The 17,179-nt window shown below is 39.3% G+C and overlaps 1 protein-coding gene across 1 annotated transcript in view; it reads right to left on the bottom strand.

Annotated features, from left to right (window-relative positions):
* doc2b (double C2-like domains, beta) overlaps window positions 1-17,179 on the bottom strand; it is a 462,393-nt gene that overhangs the window by 281,704 nt on the left and 163,510 nt on the right. The gene's annotated exons all lie outside the window — the stretch shown is intronic.

Raw genomic sequence — 17,179 nt, 5'->3', positions numbered from 1 at the left:
TATAATATTGCTGGCACTGCTACTGGGAATTCAGCTCAGATATACCAAGTTCTGGGTGTTGTTTCACTTGCGAATGGGACAGCTGTGCTAAAGAGTCTCATTACATCAAAAAGAGCTCAACACTATGTTAGCATTTGGCTGCAGGGCACAAAAATGTGGCACATAGACCCCTCATCACCCCAACAAAGATATTTTTGCCTCCTCTTCATATAAAATTTGGACTGGTGAAAAGTGTACAGTCAGTGCTACTCAAGTCATGTTCTCAATAAATACATTAAAAAATGGATAGATTGATGACTGTCATAAGAATAAAGATGGCAAGAGCATTCAAAGGTGTACTAATCTGATACAGTTAATAAACATTAACGGAGATAATCTGCTATAGACATTCCTGTAGGAATATATGGTGGGTGCTGTGCTCTATTGGTAATGCAGTTTTAACCTCTTGTTCCATGTCCTGCCATATAAACATATTGTGTGTATGTGGGATCACACTAGTGTAAGGGTCGGTGGACGTTTGACTACAGTTTTGTTTTGGATCCTTGCTGAGGTGTGAAGTTCTGCATATAAATTGATAAATACTTTGTATGTCTTTATTTGTAACTTATAACACTAACGTCTATCATTGTGAAAAAAAGCAATGGTTTGATGGTTAAGAACCAGTCCTTTGTAATTTTACAACAGGGTTGGGGGAAGTGCCTCAAACCAGTTTGGCAAGTGTTTCTCTGCAGGACTCTGTCAGTCAACCCCCACAGGAAAGCCAGACTGCCTAGCTGGCAAACATCAGCTCAACAAATGGTTTTGGGGGCAGGTGTGAAAGTTATTTTGTGCCCCATTGGTCTAAAGTTGCCTGAAGTACCGTGACACCCTATTGGCTGTAGGGTTTGTACAGAGAATATATAAATTTGCTTGCTTTATCCCTCCCTCTCTCTCTTACAAACATCTGATGAAAGATAGATAGATAGATAGATAGATAGATAGATAGATAGATAGATACTTTATTAATCCCAATGGGAAATTCACATTCTTCAGCAGCAGCATACTGATACAATAAATAATATTAAATTAAAGAATGATAATAATGCAGGTAAAAACAGACAATAACTTTGTATAATGTTAAATGTTAACGTTTACCCCCCCGGGTGGAATTAAAGAGTCGCATAGTTTGGGGGAGGAACGATCTTCTCAATCTGTCAGTGGAGCAGGACAGTGACAGCAGTCTGTCGCTGAAGCTGCTCTTCTGTCTGGAGATGATACTATTAAGTGGATGCAGTGGATTCTCCATAATTGATAGGAGCCTGCTGAGTGCCCTTCTCTCTGCCACAGATGTTAAACTGTCCAGCTCCATGCCAACAATAGAGCCTGCCTTCCTCACCAGTTTGTCCAGGCGTGAGGCGTCTTTCCTCTTAATGCTGCCTCCCCAGCACACCACTGTGTAGAAGAGGGCGCTCGCCACAACTGTCTGATAGAACATCTGCAGCATCTTATTGCAGATGTTGAAGGACGCCAGCCTTCTAAGGAAGTATAACCGGCTCTGTCCTTTCTTGCACAGCGCATCAGTATTGGCAGTCCAGTCTAATTTATTTAAAGAGCATCTCACATACCATGAAGTGAAAAGGAACTGAAAAGGACACCACAATGAAGACCACAGCTCGGCAGCTATATTGAGACAGGCATGCGGCCTGTTCAGAAGAAAGTTGACCAAAAATGTGGACTTAACTAGAGACATTTTAAGTAACTAACAAGTCTGTGTGCCTCCTGAAACTACACATCAGCATTTATCAGGTTGTATGGTTGCCAATATTCAAATGTACTTTGCTTATTTATGAATATTATCAATAATACATTATTTGAAGTGTAACTTAACTTCTGCTTGTCTTTTACTACACCTAATTGCCTGAGGTTATAAATGTAGAAGAGAAGGTGGGGAGAGGTTATATGGTACAATACCTTACAGCTAAGTCTGTGAGATCTGAGGCATTCTGACAAAGGCTACATATTAATAACACAAAAGAGGAAAGTAGAGTAATATATCACTCTAGAAAGACAAAACAACCCTATATGGCATTCTCAAATTCATTTAATCTAATTCAAAGTTGTGAAGCACCTCCTAGTGACATCAGTACCAAAGCAGAGTACCAGCTCTTTTACATAGGTCACCCATGGGGCAAGTTTTTATAATGTTTAACTCAGGGTCACACACCCCATTCCGTTCAGCGCCATGTAGAAGTACTGTAGGACCTGGGCTCATGCCTGTTTAGATCTTTCCTAAATAAAATACACACTGAACAGCACTATTGCGATTACTGCTACAAAATACTGAAACCTGATGTCTTGCCTCCCAAATCTACGCAGAGGCTTACTGAGACCTAGTGTTGAAAATAGCTTTTCTCCAAACATTACGAAGCCTCTGATAAAGAGAAAAAATCAGCATTAAACTAATCTTCATTATACCAAAAATTAATAGAGACAAAGAAAGCAAAAAATTCTGACTCTTTAAAACGATATCTTTTTATGCACAGCTTTTTTGTTATTTTTGTAAATATATATTTTTTCTTTGTAATAAATCTACAACACAGAACAAGAAGCCAGTCCAAAATCCAATAAACAAAATTCATAAGAATAGAGGAGGAAATATAGTGAAAACCAGAAAATCCAAAATAAACCACACAGTAAGATTTCTTGCAAAAATACTAAAAACAGTGAATTAAAGAAATAAATGACTGAAAATAAATAATAAACCATAATCATAACAATTTAAGGTGGAGGTTTTTCTGAATCTTAATGAAAGCGGAGGCTAACAGGATAGCGTGTCTAAAGGCCTTGTCACAGTACTGTGATTTTCAGTCGTAGTCTTCATTTATGTACTCTTAGACAGTTGGAGGCCAGTCAGCAGTGCGCTCACCTGAAGACAGTCATGCCTAAACTGACGTGCCCAGTGACTCACTTCAACTAGTCTGTGGCTCGCTTTGATAAAATTAAACAGGTTTGGCTTCGTATTTAGTCATAGGGGCAGCCAATAACTAAAAAAATGGTCATCCAAAAGTACAGCGGGTCTATTGCGGGAACCAGGAATAAGAAACGCGGGTGTTTTAGACCTTGCAAATGGAAGATCAGCTTGTCTGTCTGATGCCTCATGTTTTGTATACCACGAAAGAATGGAAAAAAGTAAAAATGGCCAAGTTTGTGGTGAACTTGCCTGTTGCTATTAACCCTTCAAATAGGGCCCACTCCTTCAGGCAGCACACTCTTGGCTGTCACAAAAAGGGGTGACTGGTAAAGCAGACATCCCTGGCATTTAAACTGACATGGTCCAGCAATGTGATCAGCAACTTTGGGCAGCAAATCAGGGTGGAGGGAAGATGGGATGTGGTGTATGTACAATATCATTGGTGCAGCTTTAAGTGTCAATTACATTAATAATTGTCTGAAGGAGAAACTACCTCATATAAAGACAAACCATTATAGAATATGTTTTTCCAATAAATGCATTATACTGTATCATTTATTGCATCTGTATAAACCTTTCCAATTAATTGATTTATTTTAGACAGCTTGTGCATCAAAATTATTTATGTTCCAAACAGAGCCAGCTTGCCTACAGTTTATATTTAGTTTACATTTTAAAGTGATCCTGTCATTCTTACTTATGCATGTTAAGGAAACAGATGGACATTTTGGTTTTACATTGACGATAAACAGATAAATGTATTTAGAAGAGTATTAGAAGTAATATGTACATCGGAATATGTTTCATTTCTCCAAATTGCAGTATATTTTTTAGAATTAATGCCAATAATAAACATGAAAAATGGTGCAGTAATTTTCACTGCTGCAGACTCACTGGTCCAAAAAACTAGGTTCAAATGTTCAATGCAGTCACAACCTGCATGTCCTACCTTTGTTTCTCGGTGTACTACTGTTTCCCTCCCACAACCCAAAGACATGCCTTTTCATTTGTGTCTTTACACTGTTTCTATCAAAATTCAATGTACTATACTTCAATTTTCCATCCACGTTTTGAAGCCACATACTCCAATATGGCTTGGAGTGGGAGTGGGCAGTGGCTTTAGTTAAAAATGTCTCTCTTTCAACAGTTTTGGTAACAAAACAAGAACCATCTCTGGTGAGGACACAAGGCTGTGACAGAAAACAAACCCACGCTTATATTCCAAGCCAGTCTAGATATACAAAATATTGTAGACTCTCCTTTCTCCATGTAAAAAGTCAGTCCACCTCATTGAATTCACTTAATTCAAGCTCAAGATTGCAGGAACATTATAAAATGATTGTAAATGTGAAAAAATAACTATAAGCAAGCTAGGACTTTCTAGTCACCTAAATATTCATAATATAGAAATCACTTAAAGGAAAACTATTAATAGGAAATATTTATATGGATATAAAATGTGGTCATCTACGTGTGTGTGTGCATTTTTGTCCAATATACACCCTGCTGAACCAATCTCTGCCATATTTTGCACTGATTCACCACTGGTACAGAAGAAGAGCACTATGTACACTATGTTTAATTTCAAAAGCTAGTTGGAGCCCCCACACTTGGCAGCATTGGGATCCCCCTGCTTCCGCTTGTTCGGTATGCAAATCCACACCCTTTAACCTATCTCCACCCAATTGTGCACTATTACTCCCATTTGTTCAGGGGGACACCATAAGCTATGTTAACTCTGAAATGTAGTTGGTGCCCTTATACCCACACAGCACAGGATAACCCAGCAGTCTTTTTGCAAAATTCATTTCCTTAATATTTTTTATACCAGTAATACCTAAAACTGCTCTGAGCAAAGTCTAGTCAGACTTTTGTTCCATAATCATTTAGATGTACAGTGATCCCTCGCTATATCACGCTTCGCCTTTCGCGGCTTCACTCCATCGCGGATTTTATATGTAAGCATATTTAAATATATATCGCGAATTTTTTGCTGGTTCGCGGATTTCTGCGGACAATGGGTCTTTTAATTTCTGGTACATGCTTCCTCAGTTGGTTTGCCCAGTTGATTTCATACAAGGGACGCTATTGGCAGATGGCTGAGAAGCTACCCGGCTTACTTTTCTCTCTCTCTTGCACTGACTTTCTCTGATCCTGACGTAGGGGGATTGAGCAGGGGGGCTGTTCACACACCTAGACGATACGGACACTCGTCTAAAAATGCTGAAAGATTATCTTCACGTTGCTATTTTTTGTGCAGCTGCTTCCTGAAACGACATGCTGCACGGTGCTTCGCATACTTAAAAGCTCGAAGGGCAGGTATTGATTTTTGATTGAAAAACAAACTCTGTCTCTCTCTCTCTCTCTGCTCCTGACGGAGGGGGTGTGAGCTGCCGCCTTCAACAGCTTTGTGCCGCAGTGCTTCGCATACTTAAAAGGCAAACAGCCCTATTGATTTGTTTGCTCTTCTCTATCTCTCTGACATCTGCTCCTGACCCGCACTCCTTTGAAGAGGAAGATATGTTTGCATTCTTTTAATTGTGAGACAGAACTGTCATCTCTGTCTTGTCATGGAGCACAGTTTAAACTTTTGAAAAAGAGACAAATGTTTGTTTGCAGTGTTTGAATAACGTTCCTGTCTCTCTACAACCTCCTGTGTTTCTGCGCAAATCTGTGACCCAAGCATGACAATATAAAAATAACCATATAAACATATGGTTTCTACTTCGTGGATTTTCTTATTTCGCGGGTGGCTCTGGAACGCAACCCCCGCGATGGAGGAGGGATTACTGTATTTGATTGATATTTTAGTAAACCAATGATGCTATACAGTATATACAGCTTAGTTGCCTAAACCTCACTCTCTCCCCAACCTGCTTTCATACCCTCTTCTCAGCTGTGATTGGGTTTGTTTAAAAAAGGAAATGTCATCTCAGGTATTTAGCACTGTGAAATCCACACAAAGTTACAAAGAATAATATACTAGCAGTGCATCTCTTTTCAAATTAGAAAATCCATTGGAAATTTGGGATAAATACATTTGTACATAAGATGAAATCCTTTTTATGTGTTTTTCTCTTGCATTTTCAATGATCAAGCACTCTTACGGAGTTTTCTTTGTTTGATTCTTTTGTTTATTTTTAATTTCTTGAAACTTTAGAAGTTAATTTTTTACACTGTTTCCTTACCAGTGGCCGCTATGTTTGAGTCCCATCATTAAGACAACTGCCCGTGTTGCCAGGGGTGTCATTAAAGATTGCAGCTTGAGGGTAATTGACAAGACAGATTAAAGAGTCCACTAAGGTGCATTTCTTGATCAAACAATCTTTATTTAAAACAATGCTCTGCTTAATCTATTTTGCTTTTTTTTACTTTGGACCTAAACTTGTACTTATATATTTTTGACCACAAATTTTATCTCTCGGTTTTCACTCTTCTCCTGGTCCGCTCCCAAAGTCTTGTCAGCTTGCTGACACAACACAGGGGAGATTCCAAGCACCGTGGAGTTTATTTTCTGTAGGATTGTGGTCATCAAGATTTTCATCATAATTGACAAAGCAGGAATCATTCTGACGGAGCGACAATAACACATCTCTGATGGCTCAACAAAATGTCTACAAATGGCAGGAAATAAGCCCAGTGATTTTAATTTTTTTCACTAAAGATTTGTATTTACGTATATAGTAAACTAGCTGTCTCGTAGTAGTGAAACAGGTATCACTAGCTAAGCGGAGACAAGTTATGCTCCAAAACATGGTGACAGGTAGACCAACTCGAATAGAGACTGGTGTGTGAGTGAGGAGGGCCCTGCCCGGCTCCCTACTCCTGACGTCCCCCTCCCCTCTCTCTCGAATTTGCGCGAATATAACACTCCTGCAAGAGAACTATGATTCTTAACGCGATGAGAGAAGCAGAGGTAAGGAACACCCCTGTTGCATATAATACGAGAGCATACAGGTACAGTTTGTCTCATAAAGGCGTCCGAACCACTAATCCCGCCATAAACTCACCCTCTAACCCTAAACACTTTATGTCAAACAAGAACACACTGTTGTAAAATGTACATATTGCAAACATAACATTTCCCCCCCTCCCCCACCAAATACAGTGACTCCCAAAAAAACATAACATAAGGCTTGAACTTTCAGAAGTAATTGAAATTGTACAGAAGTCTTTTTTTTTCTCTTTTGTGCGCTTCTTCCAAAACCCAAATGTCATTCTAAAGTCTGCTTAACTGTGAAAATCAGTAAGAAAATCTTTGAATCTGGCTGGCCGAGTTCTGACGCGTTCATGTCTGGAGATGGTTTCAGTCAGAGGTTGCAACACCTCAGGGTCCTCAGTCTGCATAGGGACCGATGATCCTGCAGCTGAATCGAGCCACTCTGCTGTAAAACCTGAAGAGTCACAGCTTGGCACTGATGATGCAGGTACCTTGCGGAGGAGTCTTGCATGCCATCGGGAACCATCAGCCAGACAAAACGTGGCAGGTCCTAGTTGGCTTATTACTTTTAAAGGAGAAGACCAAAAAGATTTCAGCTTATGTTCACGATGTGGCCTCCAGACCCTGACCCAATCTACAGTTATGTCTGGCATTTTGACCCGGTGCGACCTATCAAAATGTTGCTTCATTTTATTATGGCTCTTGGACACACTGTTCTGTGTATGCATTGCAGTGGACAAAGCTAGTTGGGCAAGCAGATGATCCAGTGGAAGCTGAAGTTCATGAGCAGTCATAAGAGCTGCAGGTGAACTGCCTGTAGTTGAGTGCTGTGTAGCTCTGTAGTGAAGAAGTGTCTGGAGAAGTGCCAAAAGAAATGTGCATCCATCTGCCAAATGTGTTCTAATGCCATTGTTTAAAGTTTTATTTAGACGCTCTACCCCCCCATTGGCCTGATGGTGGTAGAATGCTGTGCGATGGTGTTGAATTCCTTTGTTCAACGGAAGTAAATTGTGGACCATTATCTGTTGATAACAGCCACTGGCAACCCCCAGCGAGCAAAAATGGACTCCAAAAACTTGATCACAGCTCTGGTTGTAACTGATCCAACTGAGGCTACTTCTGGCCACTTAGAATGTAGGTCGTATGCCACAATAAGAAAATGCTAATGATGTGAAATGCCATGTCAGGTCTCGACTGCTGGGGTGGAGTGGCACCTGCAGATATCCTTGATGGAGATCTAACTTTGTAAAGAAATGAGATCCATAAAATTGTGTAGTTAGCTCCTCTGATGTTGGCAGAGGGTATTTGTCAGGAATGACTGTCTTGTTTACAGCCCTTAGATCGACACAGATTCGTAGTTCTCCTGACTTTTTTTTTGCAAAAACCAAATTGGAAATCCATGGGGCAGCATTAATAGGTTGTATAATTCCAGCCTCTAGGAGGTTTTGCATTCAGCAGATACCCCGTCACGGAAAGCCAGGGGGGTGCGGCGTGGTGGCTGGATGTACGGAGGCACAGTGGGATCTAGCAAAGGCTGGTGATGAAAGGCAGAGAGACAGCCAAATCCATCAAAAAATGATGGCCACTTCTGTTGCCAAGGAGAGCAGACATTAAGAATTACAGATCCACTAGTGTCAACAAAGGTAAAACCAAGGGTGTTAAAGAGATCCAGGCCTACGAGGTTGGCACCATGGCGGGAGACATGGAATATGAATTGAGGAAGAAACTTAGAACCATAGCGTACTGACAGCTCAACTGAACCCACAATGTCAATCTTAGAGCTGGCATAGCCACAGAGAGTGGTAAACTGGAGCAGATAGCTGAAGATCTGGGAATAACTGCTTCTTAATCTTTAGAATTAACAGAAACACTGTTGCCCCAGTATCTAGCAAAAGTGGAAGACATATGCTGTCTAGTTGCCCAGAGGGGGCTGGGCAGTCTCATGGTCTGGAACACATGCAGATTTTATTTTTTTTTCTCCAACCGTTTGGAGTTTTTTTGTTTTTTCTGTCCTCCCTGGCCATTGGACCTTACTCTTATTCTATGTTAATTAGTGTTGTCTTATTTTAATTCTTACTTTGTCTTTTTTTTCTCTTTTCTTCATCATGTAAAGCACTTTGAGCTACATTATTTGTATGAAAATGTGCTATATAAATAAACTAGGGGGCTCCGCCCCCTGCTCGCTTCGCTCGCCAACCCCTGGTGTTGGGAATGACAAAGAGCGTGATGTATGAATGAGATATTGAATAGTGTGACGGTGTAGATGATGCAAATAGAAAGCAAACAATAAAGTGTGTGGCACAGTGTAAAGGTTTATTTGAAAATTTCTTTGTACACGCCGTTTAAGTGTAAAAGGTAATTCCAGCTCAGAACTTGTAAGGTCATTTAAGATGGTTATTGTTGTGATCAGAGTCAAGTTTGTCAGAGCTTAGAAAGAGTTGTGTCTCTCCAGGAAGTAATGGAATGACTTGGGTATTAATGTTTTCCATATTAATATTTTTTGGACATAATATAGTGCGTTGTGTTAAAAGGGGCATTTGGTCTAATGAGATTGCTGTTCGAAATGTCTCTGTAACTAAGTTGTCGCAGATAAAGGCTTGAGGAATTGTAATAATATGTGCCTGAAGTCCAGCTGTATTGGTGAGTGTACCATCTCTCAGTTGTAATAAGCAATTGTTATGATCTGGTTCTGGACATCGTATCTTTTTTACTAACTGTATCTTTTGAAAGCAATGCCAACTGTCTGCGTATTTTAAGGTGCACTGAACAATAGCTGAGTGCATGGCATCTGGAAGAATAGCTAATCACTGTCTAAAATCTCCTCCTCATAAAAGTACCTTTCCTTCAAATCGAATATTATTATTCATAAACGTTTGTAGAAGTTTATGAATGGTGTTGAGTAAGTGACTTCATGCCATTGAACATTCATCAATAAACAACATTTTTTCAAGACGCATGTCACGTGCAGTGCCACCGTTAATGTTCATAGTGGATACCGATTTGTAGGATCTAATGTAGTTGATAAAGATTTCACTTTCAGGTACATCGTCAGTTATAAGCCTCTGTAGATATTCAGTATATGAATGTAAAGAAGGCAGTCTAATTTGACCCTTTTGACAACAACGTGTAAATGTATAACTTGTATTTCCAGTTGTTTCTTCAGGGAAGTGAACTGAATGACAATGATTGCAAATGACATTCATTAATCCGAATGAATTTTACTGGTGTATGTTTTTCTTGTGCCGTTTGAGAGGCGCGTTGTTGCATGTGTAGTATTTGGGACGTGTTGTTTTGGAGGTGTAATCGATTTGCCTGTGCTGTGTGAGAAGCCCGTTGTAGCCTTCGCTGCCATTAACGTATGTCTGAGACGGGAGGTGTTTCGTTTTGAATCCGTGCCTGTTGCGATGCAGCACTTTGATTGATAGTTTGCGTCATGTGGATCTAGGATGTAGATTTGTGCATATTTGCGTTGTTGATTTGTTTCAGGGTGCACTGTTCCAATGCGATGCAGTATTTGTGCACATATGCGAAAGTAGTATGGGCCATTGCCTTTTGGTGGCCTGATATTTACTCCGGTATATGCAAAAGCAAATGAACCATTGTAGGATCTAATGCAGTTCATAAAGTTTTTACTTTTAGGTACATCGTTAGTTAGAAGCTTTAGTTGAGCTTTGCGTTTTTGGAGTCGAGACATTTTTTCTTTTAGAAATATGGATAAGTAATAAGGAGAATTGCACTCACTGTTAATATGGAGCCTTTTCTGCGGTTGAACGGTTAATAGTGCCTTATTGTAATGAGATCCACCTATGCTGCATAGCCGTCTATTTTGTTGTTTCTTTCGTTTTCGTGTGTTTGTTCCTGTTATCCTTTCCTTTTCGTTTTGTACCCGTGACCGTGTATTCATGACTTGTTTCTTTCTCAGCATGCGAAATATGGATAAGTAATAAGAAGGATCGCAGTCACTGTTAATATGTTTCTTTTTCTGCAGTTGAACGGTTAATAGTGCTTTATTGTAAGGAGATCCACCTATGCTGACACCTATGCTGTCTAGTGTGAAGGTGTTGATGTTCACTTTAGAATATGTGGCTTTGGGTGTCACTTCTTATGGATGTGTGTGTGTGTGTGGGGGGGGGGGGTTGAGGATTGTTGTCGCGCGAGCGTCTTCTTTCTTTTTGTGTTCCTGTGTCTTGTTGAATCCCCCTCTGTGTGTGTCCCGTCCCTTGCTTGTAGGGTCTGTGGGGTGGTTTTGTGTTCTTTTTTTTGTGTTCCATGGGCTTGTTGAATCCCCCTCTTGGTGTGTGTCCCGTCCGGTGCCTGTAGGGGGGGGGGGGTGCCTTGCTGTTGTGCGCGAGCCTCTTTATTTTTTTTTTTTTTTTTTTTGGGTCTAGTTTCGTGTGCAATGTGTTTCGTGCTTTGCTTGCATTTGAATACTTTTTTATGTGCCATTTCCTTTTTTCGGTGCTCTTTGCGCCTCATTTCTCAATTTTTCCTGTGCTCACTCCTTTTTTCTGTGGTCTTGTCCGCCTCTCGCGGCCCCTCATCCGCCTCTCTCGCCCTCTTCTATCCGCCTTTCTCGGCTCCTCAGCTGACCCTCGCGGACTCTTTTTGCGCCTGCGCAGTACGTCTTTTTGCAGCTACGGCCCATTGCCGGATGTGCCTGCGTCCATCATCCAGTTTAGCATTCTCGGTTAGTAATATGGATGTTGTTGTTGTTGTAGTTCTACTGTGCAGGTTTTAAAAAATGTATGCCTAGATGTCACATTATGAATTGTCACAGGCTTTGATGATGCCGGAGCGGAACAGCAAACTTTCGCGAAGTGATTGGCTTTATTGCAGCGCTGGCATATCTGACCCCTGGCAGAGCAGCTCTGTGCTCTCATAGACTGTGATTTAGAGCCACAATTTCCACAAAAACGTTGGGGTCTTGGATGAAGCTGTCACGTAAGCTGCACGCTGGGATTCTCATTGCAGTTGTCTCCTGTCACTGCTGAGGAAATAGGAGATGTGTCGAGTTTGAGCGGTGAACTCCATGGCAGACATGTGGGTGGCCCATGATAGACTTACAGTAAATCATCTGATTCTTGCAAGAGCTTTTTTGTGGACTTTTGGATTGTTAATGTGCTCAGCCAATTGATCCCTAATAAATTCATCTTGCATGTCTCCGAACTTGCATAAACTGGCTAAACCCCTTAAGTTGGCCATGTATTGGTGAACCGATTCGCCGGTTTGCTGTCATCATTTACAAAATAGGATTCGGTGGAGGATAACACTTTGCGAGCAGGAGAAGTGTGTCTCCAGGAGAGTCACAGCAGTGGTGTATGTGGCTGCGTTCCCCAAAGTCTTAAACAACCACTGTCCCTCCGTTCCCAGACAGTATAGGAGCAAAGCATTCTTGCGCGCATCACTTACATTTTACAAACCAAGAGCTAGGGGGTAAGTTTCAAAAGACTCCAGCCAGCGGGACCAAGGCACTGGAGGCTCTCCAGGCAGGGAAAGAAAGGGAGAAAGTGGTGGAAGTGAAAATTCAGACATTTTTGTCACCAAAATGTTGCATACAATATGAGAGCGTACATGTGCTGTTTGTCTCAGAAAGGCGTTTATTTCTGAACCACTAATCCCGCCAAAAACTCACCCTCTAACCCCAAACACTTTACAGCAAACAAGAACATACTGTCGTAAAATGTACATATTGCAAACGTAACAACCCTGAGGCTGGCACATGAGTGAGGGGGGCTTTGCCCTTTGGCCCACTGCTTGTCTCTCAGATTTGCGCAAATAAATCGGTACCGCAAGCAAACTATGATACATAGTGCAATGAGAGAAGTTGCAAAATAAACCGGAATGTTCAAGCAAATTCTAGAAAAAAACCTTATCTAAATCCGTTAAGTAGTTCTCTTGTGAAAAGCGGACATACAGACAGACAGATGTAGGATTTTATATATAGAGAGATTTAGGCCAAAGATTTGTGATGACAACTATGAAAACAGCTACTAGTACCAGAAATGTAAGATGCAACTGTAGAGAGGGTTGCATTGGATGCCCATTAAAAGATGTACAGGTAACGCTAGCTAAACGGAGACAAGTTATGCTGCAAAACATGGTGATAGGTAGACCAACTCGAATGGAGACTGGTGTGTGAGTGAGGAGGGCCCTACCCGGCTCCCTACTCCTGATGTCCCCCTCCCCTCTCTCTCGGATTTGCGCGAATATATCACTCCTGCAAGCAAACTATGATACTTACTGCAATGAGGGAAGTTGCAAAATCAACCAGAATGTTCAAGCAAATTATAGAAAAAACCTGATCTAAATCGGTTAAACAGTTCTCTCGTGAAAAACGGACAGACAGACAGATAGACAGACATTGGATTTTATATATATATATAGATGACTGGTAGACAACACGAAATTAATGCATTAAAATGGTTCCAGACAGGAACTAAACACTTTTCTTCTTGTGTTAATGGCAAAAAAATTCACTGGAAGTGAAACGTAATTTGTTTTGCCAGTTGTTTTGCAAAGTGAAGTTCAATTTTGTGCAAATCATTTTGCTCATCACTAATGGCAAATACATAACAAGCATTTTGTAAAACACACTATGTGCCTGGCATTGAACAGTGCACTGTCGATCAATTGGACAAACCAGGAATCTCTCAACAATCTAAATGGGATTAGAGTTGTCTAGACAAACATTAATTAATGCTGTTTTTAATTTGCTTCATTTCATATAGTCAACATAATGCACCAGTTAACACAATGATTCTCGAAGGCATGTATCTTTAATATAATTCACAGATGTAATTTATACACACTAATAGATCGGTATATGTAGCTGATTATATTTGAAAAATTTGTAAGATAATTTTCTCTTAATATGCAGTACAGAAAATACCATTTCTTTCTTTTTTCTAGATGTTCTGATTTATTAGTTTGTGTATCACTTTATGATAAGCATAGCAGGTTAGAACAACGATTTAAATGAGACTAGCGATATTATGAGCATGGTCTTTGCATTGATTTTTGTTTCTACTGTAGCTTTCTCCCTGTCATTTTTTCTGTTGATGTTAACTCTAAGATGTGTATATTAAAGTAAAAATTATTTTCCTTCCTTTTTAATTTTTTCTAATAAATCTAATTTCTTTGCTTTGAAAAAATGTATTTATAAGCCCACATGCAATGTTAATTTTTCTTTTAATCCATCCTGTCAATTTCTGAACCTGCTTAGTCCATAAAGAAATTCATATGGAAGTGAAGTCCATCACAGCATCCTCAGGCACGGACAGGAGCCAAACTTGGATAGGACATTAGTCTTGCAGAGTTTACCAGCACTCAAAACACCAAAACATATTTGAAGGATATGGGGAGAATAAGACTACCGGGAGAAGATAAAAACTGAGGCACTCGACATGATTGTAATCTCTGTAATTCTCTGTAACCATAGCAACTAAGGAGTATACATTTGCAGTATAAAATGAGATTCACTCATTAGAATTGAATGTTACCAATACAAAGCTCCCTGTAATTATGAATTAATGATTATTTTCCCTTATTTTACTCATTTCCATGTTTACTAACTTAATTGGGCAGAAGGAATCATACATGGAGCTACTAGACTGGTCAGAAGGTTTGAAGAAATAAAGTTAAACAAACTAGATCTTTGCTCTCTCTGCAATTAAAACAAAGTAACCATAGCAACTATGAATTAAATATTCACACTTCTTGCATCATATTTGCACCTAAGAAACTGCATGCATCAGAAAGCAAGTTTAATGATATAACCTGCAGGAGACAGATTATTCTGCACTATGGCAGTGAGATTTAATTTTACTTGATTTCTACATTTTTCTGACTTGGTTGTCTTGAGGTTTGAATGAATAATATTACATGCACTAGGTATTTGCTTCCTCTGTAGATGTAGCACCATACTGATAATAACTAAGACCTGTACCGAACATTAGCAATGATTGTATTTAATGTCTTTGCAACAGCCCATCTAGAGTTCCCCTTTTATCCAATTAGTTTTTAGTAGTAGGGTGTCGTACTGTGTTAGCCATTATGGATGTGGTGAGAAGTCAAGCAAAATGACACCTTTTACTGGCTAACTGAAAAGATTACAATATGCAAGCTTTTGAGGCAACTCAGGTTCCTTATATCTTGAGTTGCCTCAATAGCTTGCATATTGTAATCTTTTTAGTTATCCAATAAAGCGTGTCATTTTGCTTGACTTCTCATTGCATCTAATTAGTTTTTAGATGTTTTTACTACTGTTTAGTACTAATGGCTTTAATTTTGGATTTTTTGTTCTGGTTTACCTTGCCTTATTTTTACTATTTACTTGTTTTTCAGATTTTCTTTTTTGCCCTTATGCACTAATTTGCTGTTATTTATCTCACCATTTGATTATTTGTGAATTTACTTGTTGGTCATTGGAATTATTCCAATAAAAAATATTTATTTACTCAGTCATCACTGACCTGTAGTTCATGTACTGTACACTTTAAACAAAGAAAAAGAGTGAAAATATAATCCAGAACATGAACTAAATTCAAAGGAGCAGGCAACAGTCAGGCTAGGCTCATAAACGTTAGCAGAAAAGCAAAACAGGATTACAAAATCAATAGAAATGAAAGACTAATAATCAACAAACCAGCAAAGTTTTGATTCATGTACAGTTTTGTAGGTGATTTAGCAACTGCGAAACATGAAACTCACTAAACTTGTTAGCAGGTTTTATTATTTTGGTTTCTTTGTGGGTGGATAATAAGGAATATTGCCCCCAAAACCCTTGTTCACACTTCTGTGTTTTTCTATGTTCTTTTCTCCAGCTGTGTATAATCCATATCACATTGGTAAATTCTATTTATGCCACTAAGAAATGTAGTTCAATTTAAATGATGTAACATGCAGCATATTTTTCACATGAAGGCACACCAAAATGCATCATTGTACACATTACTTGTGTTTTCTCATCAGGAAAATCTCACTACTCAGAAAGTCACCAGGCCATACTATGTACATTGCCTGTCCAGTGCCTTTCCGAGCCCGGCTCTTTTTTTTTGCTCTAGAAATCATAATTCAAACAATAACTGTCAGGCAGGGACTAAAGATGTTTCTTCTTGTGGCATGAATTTTACTGGAAGAGAAGTGAAAAATGTAAGTTTTGCTTCAAATTCAGTTTCACACATATTTGTTTCACTCATCACAGCTGAAGATGAAAACTACACAAAGCAATCTCTAGCCAAAATCTACGTTGGAATCATGACGGGTTGTTGTTTGGAAATATCTAAAGGTTTGGATGTCTGAAGCTATAAATGGCCATCTTAAATAGGTAGAGAGTGATGACAGTCAGGCCGACTGGAAACAAAACAAGGAATAACAGAAAACATGGCTGCAGCCATTTGAGTATTGACACAATACTAAAATACTATGACTAGAAGAATGAAAACAAAATTATGAAACACCAAAGAAATGTTAATTCCAAAAATGAATCAGACTGATTATTAAGATGTAAAAAGCCCAGATATGTTACAGTTTAGTACTGTGGCACATGGTCAGTTATCCTTGATGGAGAAGTGTGAGGTTTAGCCCGGCCATGCCTGCTGAATTGCTCATGCCTGGAGGCTGTGCTGTGCACATTCACTCCAATGTTGGTACAGTGAGTTTAGATAGATAGATAGATAGATATTTGTATCAAGGCGGAAATATCTTATTTTACAGAAGCAAATAAATAAATATTGAAGCAAAAAATACACACCAAAATTACGAAATAAACAGAAAACTTCTGACTTAGCTAAAGATAAAAAATAGCACTCATAGTCAAAGTGAGGCGTTAAACGGACCTAATACTGTAGGTGGGAAGGAGCCCCAGTAGCGTTTCTTGACACACGTCTGTTGAATACTTTGTTGGCTGAAAGTACTCAGTGATGTTGTGAGAGAGAGCGCATATGTTAACAGATTCATTAACTATCATTTATTTTTAAAACTAGCTGTAGGCTGTAATATTGGATGGTAGCACAACTCTTACAGCAATAGGAGCAAAAGTATTAGAAGGGTTAGAAAATGGATAAATAACTTGTACGCTTACATGCTTCTATGCATACAGCTGTATGCTTAAATGACTGTTCTATGCTTATGTAGCACTTTATTTAATTTAATAACATATTTAAGCAGAAAATACTTCTTCATACACAATACTTTGAGTAAACGCTTTGTCTTAATAAAGAATTAGTTTTATTTGCTTTTCTGTATCAAGAACTTTAACTTTTACACTTGAAGTTGCTCTTGACCAAGTA

This window comes from Erpetoichthys calabaricus, chromosome 8, assembly GCF_900747795.2.
Source record: "Erpetoichthys calabaricus chromosome 8, fErpCal1.3, whole genome shotgun sequence".
Classification (NCBI taxonomy): domain Eukaryota; kingdom Metazoa; phylum Chordata; class Cladistia; order Polypteriformes; family Polypteridae; genus Erpetoichthys; species Erpetoichthys calabaricus.
Note: the sequence above shows the minus strand (reverse complement) of the source record. Positions and strands in the feature narration are given on the sequence as shown.